Source organism: Eriocheir sinensis, chromosome 43 (assembly GCF_024679095.1).
Source record: "Eriocheir sinensis breed Jianghai 21 chromosome 43, ASM2467909v1, whole genome shotgun sequence".
NCBI lineage: Eukaryota > Metazoa > Arthropoda > Malacostraca > Decapoda > Varunidae > Eriocheir > Eriocheir sinensis.
The window spans coordinates 15,227,551-15,243,154 of NC_066551.1; positions in this window are offsets into that span (position 1 = coordinate 15,227,551).

A 15,604-nucleotide genomic window follows, 5' to 3' on the forward strand; every position below is an offset into this window, starting at 1 on the left:
TTTTGTATATATATTTCATTATAAATTTGCTTTATTTTAAGTTTATTTTTATATCTATTTTCATTCAAATTCAAATCATTTTATGTGTATATATTTATTTGTATTTACGTTATTTTATGTGTATTTTCTATATATATTTTCATACAAATTTACGTTATTATATGTGTATTTGTATAAATATTTTGATACAGATTTAATTTATTTCATGTATTTTGTATATATATTTCAATTCAAATTTAGCTTATTTCGTGTCTATTTTGTATATATTTTCATACAAATTTAATTAATTCTGTGTATTTTTGTATATAGTTTTATATAAATTTACGTTATTTTATGTGTATTTTGTATATTTATATTCATACAAATACACATTCTTTTATTGGTATTTTGTTTATTTATTTTGATACGAATTTACATTATTTTATGATATATATTTTATCCAAATTTACATTATTTTATGTGTATTTGTTTATATATTTTCATACATATTTACATTATTTTATGTGTTTTTTGTATATATATTTTTCTACGTATTTAAATTATGTTGTGTATTTTGTATATACATTTTCATAAAAAAATTACGTTATTTTATTGTGTGTATAAGTATATATTTTGATACAAATTTTATACAAATTCATGTTATTTAATGTGTATTTGTATATATATTTTCATACAAATTTATATTATTTTATGTGTATTTTTTCATATATTTCATTACAAATTTACCTTATTTTATGTTTATTTTGTATATTTATTTCATTCAATTTTAAATTATTTTATGTTTATATTTGTATTTGTATTTAGGTTATTTTATGTGTATTTTGTATATATATTTTCATCCAAAATTACATTATTTTATTGGTATTTCTTAATTTAATTCGATACGAATCTAGATTATTTCATAGGTATTTTGTATACATATTTTTATACTCATTTACATTATCTAATGTGTGTTTTGTATATATATTTTTATGCAAATTTATTTAATGTTCATTTTTGTACATATATTTTTATAGAAATTTGCGTTATTTTATGTATATAGTTTTATATAAATTTACGTTATTTTATGTGCATTTTGTATATTTATATTTATACAAATACACATTCTTTTATTGGTATATTGTTTATTTACATTTATACGAATTTACATTATTTTATGTGTATTTTGTATACATTTTTTTATACGTATATACTTAATTTTATGTGTATTTTGTATATGTATTTTTATAGAAATCTACGTTATTTTATGTGTATTCGTATATATATTTTGAAACAAATTTACATTATTTTATATGTCTTTTGCATATCTATTTCAATACAAATTTACCTTATTGTATGTGCATTTTGTATATTTATTTTAATACAAGTTCAAATATTTTATGTGTATTTTGGTATCAATAATTTTATAAAAATGCGTTATTTTATAGGTATTTTGCATCTTAATTTTCATTTTATATGTACTTTGTATATATATTTTTATACGCTTTTACATTATTTAATATTTATTTTTAATATATATTTTTATACAGATTCATGGTATTTTATGTGCATTTGTATATATATTTTCATATAAATTTACATTATTTTATGTGTATTTTGTACATATATTTTATTACAAATCTACCTTATTTTATGTTTATTTTGTATGTGTATTTAGTATATTTATATTTATCCAAATACACATTCTTTTATTGGTATTTTGTTTATTTATTTTAATTCGAATTTACATTATTTTATGTGTATTTTGTATACATTTTTTTATACGTATTTACTTAATTTTATGTGTATTTTGTATATATATTTTTATAGAAATCTACGTTTTTTTATTTGTATTCGTATATATATTTTGAAACAAATTTACATTGTTTTATATGTATTTTTGCATATCTCTTTCAATACAAATTTACCTTATTGTATGTGCATTTTGTATATTTATTTCAATACAAATTTAAATATATTATGTGTATTTTGGTATATATATTTTTATAAGAAATGCGCTATTTTATGGGAATTTTGCATCTTTATTTTCATACAAATTTTCATTATTTTATTAATATTCGGTGTATTTATTTTGATACGATTTTTCATTATTCTATTTGTTTTTTGTATATACTTTTTTAAACATATTTACATTATTTCATGTGTATCTTGCATATATATTTTATACAAATTTATTATCTATTATCTATTTTCATACAAATACACATTCTTTTCATGATATTTTGTTTATTTATTTTGACACGAATTTACATTATTTGATATGTATTTTGTATATATATTTTTATACGTATTTACATAATTTCATATGTATTTTGTATATATATTTCTATAGAAATCTACTTTATTTTAAGTGTATTCGTATATATATTTTGAAACAAATTTACATTGTTTTATATGTATTTTTGAATATCTCTTTCAATACAAATTTACCTTACTGTATATGCATTTTGTATATTTATTTCAATACAAATTTAAATATTTTATGTGTATTTGGGTACATATATTTTTTTAAAAAAATGCGATAATTTTTGGGAATTTTGCATCTTTATTTTCATACAAATTTACATTATTTTATTGATATTCTGTGTATTTATTTTGATACGATTTTACATTATTCTATTTGTTTTTTATATATATTTTTTTATACACATTTACATTATTTAATGTGTATCTTGCATATATATTTTATACAAATTTACGTTAATTTAAGTGTATTTGTTTATATATTTTCATTCAAATTTACATTATTTGATGTGTATTTTGTATATGTATTTCATACAAATTTACCTAATTTTATGTGTATTTTGTATATTTCTTTTCAAACAAATTTAAATTATTTTTGTGTATTTTTGTATATAGTTTTATACAAATTTAGGTTATTTTATGTACGCATTTACATTATTTAGTGTGTGTTTTGTATATATATATTTATGCTAATTTACTTTATTTTATGTGCATTTTTGTACATATATTTTTATAGAAATTTGCGTTATTTGTATGTTTTCTTATACAAATTTACATTATTTTATTGCTATTTTGTTTATTTATTTTGATACGAATTACATTATTATATGTGTATTTTGTACATATTTTTTATACGTATTTACATTACTTAATGAGTATTTTGTTTATATATTTTTAAACAAATCTACGTTATTATATGTATTTGTATAAATATTTTGATACAGATTTACATTATTTTATGTATTTTGTATGTACATTTCAATGCAAATTTAGCTTATTTTAGCTGTATTTTGTATATATATTTTCATAAAAATTTAATAACTTCTGTGTATTTTTGTATATAGTTTTATACAAATTTACGATATTTTATGTGAATTTTGTATATTTATATTTATACAAATACACTTTCTTTTACTAGTATTTTGTTTATTTATTTTGATATGATTTTTATGTGTATTTTGTATTCATTTTTTTTATACGTATTTACTTCATTTTATGTGTATTTTGTATTCATTTTTTTTATACGTATTTACTTCATTTTATGTGTATTTTGTATATATTTTTATAGAAATCAACGTTATTTTATGTGTATTCGTATATATATTTTGAAACAAATTTACATTGTTTTATATGTATTTTGCATATCCAATACAAATTTACCTTACAGTATGTGCATTTTTTATATTTATTTTAATACAAATTTTAATATTTTATGTGTATTTTGGTATATATATTTTTATAAAAAATGCGTTATTTTATTTCTATTTTGCATCTTTATTTTCATTTAAATTTACATTATTTTATTAATATTCTGTGTATTTATTTTGATACGATTTTACATTATTCTATTTGTGTTTTGAATATATTTTTTTTATACATATTTACATTATTTAATTAGTATTTTGTATATATATTTGATACAAATTTACGTTATTTTAAGTGTATATGTCTATATATTTTCATTCAAACTTCCATTATTTTATGTGTATTTTGTATATGTATTTCAATACAAATTTACCTAATTTTATGTGTATTTTGTATATTTATTTTCATACAAATTTAAATAAAATGAAGTAAATACGTATAATTTAATACTTTTATACAAACTTAGGCTATTTGATGAGTATTTTGTATATCTATTTTCATACAAATACACATTCTTTTATTGATATTTTGTTTATGTATTTTGACGAGAATTTAAATTATTTAATGTGTATTTTGTAAATATATTTTTATACGTATTTACATCATTTCATGTGTATTTTGTATATATATTTCTATAGAAATCTACGTTATATTATGTGTATTCGTATATAGATTTTTAAACAAATTTACACTTTTATGTGTATTTTGCATATTTTTTCAATACAAATTTACCTTATTGTATATGCATTTTGTATATTAATTTTAATACAAATTTAATTATTCTATGTGTATTTTTGTATATGTATTTTTATAAAAATATGCTTTATTTTATGGGTATTTTGCATCTTTATTTTCATACAAAATTACGTTATTTTATTGATATTCTGCTCATTCATTTTGATACGATTTGACATTATTTTATGTGTATTTGTTTATATATTTTGACACAAATTTACAATATTTTATGGGTATTTTGTATATATATTTCAAAAGAAATTTACCTAGTTTTATGTGTATTTTGAATATCTATTTTCATACAAACTCAAATTATTTTTATGTATTTTTGTATATATTTCAATACAAATTTTAGCTATGTTATGTGCATTTTGTAAATCTATTTTCATTCAAATATATATTATTTTATTGGTATTTTGTTGATTTATATTGATACGAATTTACATTATTTTATATGTACTTTTTATATATATTTTTATACTCATTTACATTATTTAATATTTATTTTAAATATATAATTTTATACAAATTCATGGTATTTTATGTGTATTTGTATATATATTTTCATATAAATTTACATTATTTTATGTGTATTTTGTACATATATTTCATTACAAATTTACCTTATTTTATGTTTATTTTGTATGTGTATTTTGTACATTTATATTTATACACGATTACTCATACAAATTTATATTATTTTATTGGTATTTTGTTTATTTATTTTTATACGAATTACATGATTATATGTGTATTTTGTACACATTTTTTTATACGTATTTACATTATATAATGTGTATTTTGTTTATATATTTTTATACAAATTTACGTTATTATATGTATATTTGTATAAATATTTTGATACCAATTTACTTTATTTCATGTATTTTGTATATATATTTCAATTCAAATTTAGCTTATTTTGTGTGTGTTTTGTATATATTTTCATACAAATTTAATTACTTCTGTGTATTTTTTATATAGTTTTATATAAATTTACGTTATTTTATGTGTATTTTGTATATTTATATTTATACAAATACACATTCTTTTATTGGTATTTTGTTTATTTATTTTGATACGAATTTACATTATTTTATGTGTATTTTGTATACATTTTTTATACGTATTTACTTCATTTTATGTGTATTTTGTATATATATTTTTATAGAAATCTACGTTATTTTAGGTGTATTCGTATACATATTTTGAAACAAATTTACATTGCTTTATATGTATTTTGCATATCTATTTCAATACAAATTTACCTTATTGTACATATAAAACAATGTAAATTTGTTTCAAAATATATACGAATACACATAAAATAACGTAGATTTCTATAAAATATATATACAAAATACACATAAAATTAAGTAAATACGTATAAAAATATAAACAAAATACACATAAAATAATGTAAATTGAAACAAAATAAATAAACAAAATACCAATAAAAAGATGTGTATGTATATAAATATAAAAAACACATAAACATAAAATAAGGTAAATTTGTAATGAAATATATGTACAAAATACACATAAAATAATGTAAATTTATATGAAAATATATATACAAATACACATAAAATACCATGAATTTGTATAAAATTATATACTCAAAATAAATATTAAATAATGTAAATGCGTATAAAAATATATATACAAAGTACATATAAAATAACGTAAATTCGTATCAATATAAATCAACAAAATACCAATAAAATAATATTTATTTGAATTAAAATAGATTTACAAAATACACATAACCTAACTAAAATTTGTATTGAAATATATACAAAAATACATAAAAATAATTTGAGTTTGAATAAAATATATATTCAAAATACACATAAAACTAGGTAAATTTCTTTTGAAAAACCTATAAAATTTTGTAAATTTGTGTCAAAATATATAAACAAATACACATAAAATAACGTAAATTTGTATGAAAAATATATACAAAATACACATAGAATAATGTCAAATCTTATCAAAATGAATGAGCAGAATATCAATAAAATAACGTAAATTTGTATGAAAATAAAGATGCAAAATACCCATAAAATAAAGCATATTTTTATAAAAATACATATAGAAAAATACACATAGAATAATTAAATTTGTATTAAAATTAATATACAAAATGCATATACAATAAATTTAAATATGATTATATTAAATGAAATAAATATACAAAATAAACATAAAATAATGTAAATTTGTAATAAAATATATGTAAGAATACACATAAAATAATATAAATTTGTATGAAAATATATATACAAATACACATAAAATAACATGAATTTGTATAAAATTTGTTTCAAAATATATACGAATACACACAATAAAATAACGTAAATTTTTATAAAAATGTATATATAAAATACACATAAAATAATTTAAATACGTAGAAAAATATATACACAAAATACACAAAATAATGTAAATTCGTAAAAAATTAAATACACAAAATTCCAATAAAAGAATGTATATTTGTAGGAAAATATATATACAAAACACAAATAAAATAACTAAAATTTGTATAAAAATATATACAAAAATACACAAAAATAATTTAAATTTTTTTTGAAAATAGATATGCAAAATACACATAAAGTTAGGCAAATTTGTATTGAAATACATACACAAAACTCACATAAAATAATGTAAATTTGTTTGAAAATACATAAACAAATACATATAAAATAACGTAAATTTGGATAAAATATATATACAAAATATACATTAAATATTTTAAATATGTTTAAAAATATATTATATTATATATATTTTTATTGATATTTGCGTTATTTATGTGTATTTTGTATATGTTTTCTCATAGAAATTTACATTATTTTATTGGTATTTTGTCTATTTATTTTGATACGAATTACATGATTATTTGTGTATTTTGTACATTTTTTTTATACGTATTTACATTATTTAATGTGTATTTTGTTTATATATTTTTATACAAATTTACGTTATTATATGTGTATTTGTAAAAGTATTTTGATACAAATTTACATTATTTTATGTATTTTGTATATATATTTCAATTCAAATTTAGCTTATTTTATGAGTATTTTGTATATCTATTTATTTTAATACAAAATCAAATATTTTATGTTTTTTCGTATATATATTTTTTAAAAAAATGCATTATTTTATGGGTATTTTGCATCTTAATTTTCATACAAATTTACATTATTTTATTAATATTTTCTGTATTTATTTTGATACGATTTTACATTATTTTATTTGTGTTTTGTATATATTTTTTTATACATATTTACATTATTTTATGTGTATTTGTTTATATATTTTCATACATATTTACACTATTTTATGTGTTTTTTGTATATATATTTTCTACGTATTTAAATTATTTTATGTGTATTTTGTATATACATTTTATTTTATTGTGTGTATAAGTATATATTTTGATACAAATTTTATACAAATTCATGTTATTTAATGTGTATTTGTATATATATTTTCATACAAATTTATATTATTTTATGTGTATTTTTTCATATATTTCATTACAAATTTACCTTATTTTATGTTTATTTTGTATATTTATTTCATTCAATTTTAAATTATTTTATGTGTATATTTGTATTTGTATTTAGGTTATTTTATGTGTATTTTGTATATATATTTTCATCCAAAATTACATTATTTTATTGGTATTTCTTAATTTAATTTGATACGAATGTAGATTATTTTATAGGTATTTGTATACATATTTTTATACTCATTTACATTATCTAATGTGTGTTTTGTATATATATTTTTATGCAAATTTATCTAATGTTCATTTTTGTACATATATTTTTTTAGAAATTTGCGTTATTTTATGTATATAGTTTTATATAAATTTACGTTATTTTATTTGCATTTTGTATATTTATATTTATACAAATACACATTCTTTTATTGGTATATTGTTTATTTACATTTATACGAATTTACATTATTTTATGTGTATTTTGTATACATTTTTTTATACGTATTTATTTAATTTTACGTGTATTTTGTATATGTATTTTTATAGAAATCTACGTTATTTTATGTGTATTCGTATATATATTTTGAAACAAATTTACATTATTTGATATGTATTTTCCATATCTATTTCAATACAAATTTACCTTATTGTATGTGCATTTTGTATATTTATTTTAATACAAGTTCAAATATTTTATGTGTATTTTGGTATCAATAATTTTATAAAAAAATGCGTTATTTTATAGGTATTTTGCATCTTAATTTTCATTTTATATGTAATTTGTATATATCTTTTTATACGCTCTTAAATTATTTAATATTTATTTTGTATATAATTTTTTATACAAATTCATGGTATTATATGTATTTGTATATATATTTTCATATAAATTTACATTATTGTATGTGTATTTTGTACATATATTTTATTACAAATCTACCTTATTTTATGTTTATTTTGTATGTGTATTTTGTATATTTATATTTATCCAAATACACATTCTTTTATTGGTATTTTGTTTATTTATTTTAATTCGAATTTACATTATTTTATGTGTATTTTGAATACATTTTTTTATACGTATTTACTTAATTTTATGTGTGTTTTGTATATATATTTTTATAGAAATCTACGTTTTTTTATTTGTATTCGTATATATATTTTGAAACAAATTTACATTGTTTTATATGTATTTTTGCATATCTCTTTCAATACAAATTTACATTATTGTATATGCATTTTGTATATTTATTTCAATACAAATTTAAAAATTTTATGTGTATTTTGGTATATATATTTTTATAAGAAATGCGCTATTTTATGGGAATTTTGCATCTTTATTTTCATACAAATTTACATTATTTTATTAATATTCTGTGTATTTATTTTGATACGATTTTACATTATTCTATTTGTTTTTTGTATATAGTTTTTTTTATACATATTTACATTATTTAATGGGTATCTTGCATATATATTTTATACAAATTTATTATCTATTATCTATTTTCATACAAATATACATTCTTTTCATGATATTTTGTTTATTTATTTTGACACGAATTTACATTATTTGATATGTATTTTGTATATATATTTTTATACGTATTTACATAATTTCATATGTATTTTGTATATATATTTAATAGATATTCAAAAAACACATAAAATAACCTAAATTTGTATCAAACTATATACAAAAATACACAAAAATATTTTAAATTTGAATGAAAATAAATATACAAAATACACATAAAATTAGGTAAATTTGTATGGAAATACATATACAAAATACATATAAAATAATGTAAATTTGAATATATAAACAAATACATAAAATAACGTAAATTTGGATAAAATAAAAATATATACAAAACACAAATAGAATAATGTAAAATCGTATCAAAATAAATACACAGAATATTAGTAAAATAATGTAAATTTGTATGAAAATAAAGACGCAAAATTCCCATAAAATAGCGCATTTCTTATAAAAATATATATAGCAAAATACACATAAATATAATTCATTTTTTATTAAAATATATATACCAAAAATACATATAAAAAAAAATAAGATTTATAAATATATATAAAAATTACAATAAGGTAAATTTGTATTGAAATAGATATGCAAAATACATATAAAACAATGTAAATTTGTTTCAAAATATGTATACGAATACACATAAAATAACGTAGATTTCTATAAATATATATATACAAAATACATAAAATTAAGTAAATACGTAAATATGTAAAAAAATGTATACAAATACACATAAATAATGTGAAATCGTATCAAAATAAATAAACAAAATACCAATAAAAGAATGTATTTGTATAAATATAAATATACAAAATAGACATAAAATAACGTAAATTTATAAAAACTATATACATAAATACACAAAGTAATTAAATTTGTATGAAATAAATATACAAAATACACACAAAATAAGCTAAATTTGAATTGAAATATATTTACAAAATACATGAAATAAAGTAAATTTGTATCAAATATTTATACAAATACACATATAATAACGTAAATTTGTATAAATATATAAACAAAATACACATTAAATAATGTAAATACGTATAAAAATAATACAAAATACACATATAATCATGTATCAAATTAAATAAAAAAAATACCAATAAAATAATATAAATTTGTATGAATAAAAATGTATGTTGCATATTTTTACAAATACATATACAATTATATACGCATTTTCTATATTAATTTTAATATACAAATTTAATTATTCGATGTAAATTTGTATTAATTTTAAACATATGTAAATTTATTTTGTATATTTGTATTATAAATCTTTATTTCTATACAAATATATACATACACATTATGTTATTATATATAAAATTCATATTCATTAATGATTCGAATTGACATTATTCTATGTGTATTTTGTATATATTTTCATACAATTTACGTTATTCTATGTATTTGTTTATATATTTTGACACAAATTTACAATATTTTATTTGTATTTTGTATATATATTTGAAAAGAAATTTTCATAGTTTTATGTGTATTTTGAATATCTATTTTCATACAAATCAAATTATTTCTATGTATTTTTGTATATATTTTAATACATATTTATGTTATGTGTATTTTGTAAATTTATTTTCATTCATATATATATATATTATTTTATTGGTGTTTTGTTGATTTATATTGATACGAATTTACAATATTTTATATGTACTTTGTATATATATTTTATATTTGTTTACATTATTTAATATTTATTTTGAATATATATTTTATACAAATTCAGTATTTTATGTGTATTTGTATATATATTTTCATATAAATTTACATTATTTTATGTGTATTTTTGTATATATTTTATTACAAATCTACCTTATTTTATGTTTTATTTGTATTTTGTATATTTATATTTATACATATACACATTCTTTTATTGGTATTTTGTTTATTTATTTTGATTCGAATTTACATTATTTTATGTGTATTTTGTATACATTTTTTTTATACGTATTTACTTAATTTTATGTGTATTTTGTATATATATTTTATAGAAATTTACGTTATTTTATGTGTATTCGTATATATATGTTGAAACAAATTTCCATTGTTTTATATGTATTTTGCATATCTATTTCAATACAAATTTACCTTATTGTATGTGCATTTTGAATATTTATTTCAACACAAATTTAAATATTTTATGTGTATTTTGGTATATATATTTTTAAAAAAAAAATGCGCTATTTTATGGGAATTTTGCATCTTTATTTTCATACAAATTTACATTATTTTATGAATATTCTGTGTACTTATTTTTTGATACGATTTTACATTATTCTTTTTGTTTTTGTATACACTTTTATATACATTATTTATGTTTATCTTGCATATATTATTTATACAAATTTATCTATTATCTATTTTATAAAAAATACATTCTTTTCATGATATTTTGTTTATTTATTTTGACACGAATTTACATTATTTGATATGTATTTTGTATATATATTTTATACGTATTTACATAATTTCATATGTATTTTGTTTATTTATTTTTATAGAAATACACTTTATTTTATGTGTATTCGTATATATATTTTGAAACAAATTTACATTGTTTTATATGTAGTTTTGAATATCTCTTTCAATACAAATTTACCTTACTGTATATGCATTTTGTATATTTATTTCAATACAAATTTAAATATTTTATGTGTATTTTGGTATATATATTTTATAAAAATGCGATATTTTAGAATTTTGCATCTTTATTTTCATACAAATTTACATTATTTTATTGATATTCTGTGTATTTATTTTGATACGATTTTACATTATTCTATTTGTTTTTGTATATATTTTTTTATACACATTTACATTATTTAATGTGTATCTTGCATATATATTTTATACAAATTTACGTTATTTTAAGTGTATTTGTTATATATTTTCATTCAAATACACATTATTTTCATGATATTTGTTTATTTATTTTGTATACATTATTTTATATGTATTTTGGTATCAATAATTTTATAAAAATGCGTTATTTTATGGATATTTTGCATCTTAATTTTCATACAAATTTACATTATTTTATTAATATTCAGTGTATATATTTTGATACGATTTTACATTATTCTATTTGTGTTTTGTATATATTTTTATACATATTTACATTATTTAATGTGTATTTTGATTATATATTTCATACAAATTTACGTTATTATATGTGTATTTGTTTATATATTTTCTTTCAAATTTACATTATTTTATGTGTATTTTGTATATGTATTTCAATATAAATTAAAATAATTTTATTTGTATTTTTTATATTTATTTTAATAAAAATTTAAATTATTTTATGTATTTTGTATTTAGTTTTATACAAATTTAGGTTATTTTATGTACGCATTTACATTATTTAATGTGTGTTTTGTATATATATTTTTATACAAAGTTAATTTATTTTACGTTCATTTTGGACATATATTTTATACAAATTAGCTTTATTTTATATTTATTTGTATATGTTTTCTCATACAAATTTACATTATTTTATTGGTATTTTGTTTATCTATTTTGATACAAATTACATTATTATATGTGTATTTTGTACATATTTTTTATACGTATTTACATTATTTAATGTGTATTTTGTTCATATATTATTATACAAATTTACGTTATTATATGTGTATTTGTATAAATGTTTTGATACAAATTAACATTATTTTATGTATTTTGTATATATATTTCAATTCAAATTTAGCTTATTTTATATGTATTTTGTATATCTATTTTCATACAAATTTAATTAATTTGTGTATTTTAGTATATATTTTATTCAAATTTTCGTTATTTTATGTGTATTTTGTATATTTATTTTCCTACAAATATACATTCTTTTATTGGTATTTTGTTTATTTATTTTGATACGAGTTTTCATTATTTTATGTGTATTTTGTATATATTTTTATACTTATTTTCATAATTTTTCATGTATTTTGAATATATATTTTATACAAATTTACGTTATTTTATGTGTATTCGTATATATATTTTGAAACAAATTTACATTATTTATATGTATTTTGCATATCTATTTCAATACAAATTTTCTTTGTGTACCTTTTGTATATTTATTTTGATGCAAATAATTTTTTTTATGTATTTTTGTATATATATTTTTATGCAAATATGCGTTATTATATGGGTATTTTGCATCTTTATTTTCATACAAATTTACATTATTTTATTGATTGTCTGTTTATTTATTTTGATACGATTTTACTTTATTCTGTGTGTATTTTGTATATATATTTTTATACAAATCTACGTTATTTTATGTGTATTTGTTTATATATTTTCATACAAATTTACATTATTTTATGTGTATTTTGTATATGTATTTCAATACAAATTTACCTAGTTTTATGTGTATTTTGTATAGCTATTTTCATACAAATTAAAATTATTTTGTGGTTTTTGTATATAGTTTTATACAAATTTATTTTATCTTATTTGTATTTTGTATATATATTTTCATACAAATATACATTCTTTATTGAAATTTTGTTTATTTATTTTGATACAATTTATATTATTTAATGTGTATTTTGTATATATATTTTATATGTATTTACATTATTTCATGTGTATTTTGTATATTTATAAAAATGCGTTATTTTATGTGTATTTTGCATCTTTATTTTCATACAAATTTACATTATTTTATTTACATTCTGTGTATTTATTTTGATACGATTTTACATTATTCTATTTCTGTTTCGTATATATATTTTTTTATACATAATTACAATATATAATGTGTATTTTGTATATATATTTCATAAAAATTTACGTTATTTTAAGTGTATTTGTTTAAATATTTTCATTCAAATTTACATTATTTAATGTGTATTTTGTATATGTATTTCAATACAAATTTACCTAATTTTATGTGTACTTTGTATATTTATTTTCATACAAATTTAATTATTTTTGTATATAGTTTTATACAAATTTACGTTATTTTATGTGTATTATGTATATCTATTTTTATACAAATAGCCATTCTTTTACTGATATTTTGTTTATTTATTTTGACACGAATTTACATTGTTTTATGTGTATTTTCTATATATATTTTTATACGTATTTACAGCATTTTATGTGTATTTTGTATATATATTTTTATAGAAATTTACGTTATTCTATGTGTATTCGTATACATATTTTGAAACAAATTTACATTATTTTATTTTTATTTTGTATATATATTTCATTATAAATTTACCTTATTTTATGTTTATTTTATATCTATTTTCATTCAAATTTAAATATTTTATGTATATATATTTATTTGTATTTACGTTATTTATATGTATTTTCTATATATATTTTCATTCAAATTACATTATTTTATCAATATTTTGTTCATTTATTTCGATACGAATTTAGATTATTTCATGTGTATTTTCTATACATATACATATAGAGTAAATTTCTGAAAATATATATTCAAAATACATATAAAATTATGTAAATAGTATAAAATATATATATCAAATACACCTAAAAAAATGAAAATTCGTATCAAAATAAATAAATAAAATTCCGATAAAAGAACGTATATTTGTAGGAAAATAAATATACAAAATACACATAAAATTACGAAAATTTGAATAAAAATAAATACAAAAATACACAAAATTAATTTCAATTTGTATGAAAATAGATATACAAAATACACATATAATTAGTTAAATTTGTATTTAAATACATGTACAAAGTTCACATAAAATAATGTACATTGGTATAAAATAGATATACAAAATATACATAGAATAATGTAAAATCGTATCAAAATAAATACACAGAATATCAATAAAATAATGTAATTTTGTATGAAAATAAAGATGCAAAATACCCTAACTAAGCTAGTGTGTTGCCTTCAGCTTCGATCCTCTTTAATATATTACTATTAAGTGAGTTTCATAGTTGTTAGGGTTACGCAATACAATGTTAAATTATGATGAAGTTTATTCACATTATGTTGGTGTATAATGGTAGCGAACCTATTCAAGTTAAGAAGCAATATCATTTACACTTCATCATTTTGTTGGTAATGATAGCGAGCTTATTGAAGTTAATTAACAATTCTATTGACAACTTACTCTGTTGGTAATGGAAGCGAGCTTTCACCGAAGTACTCT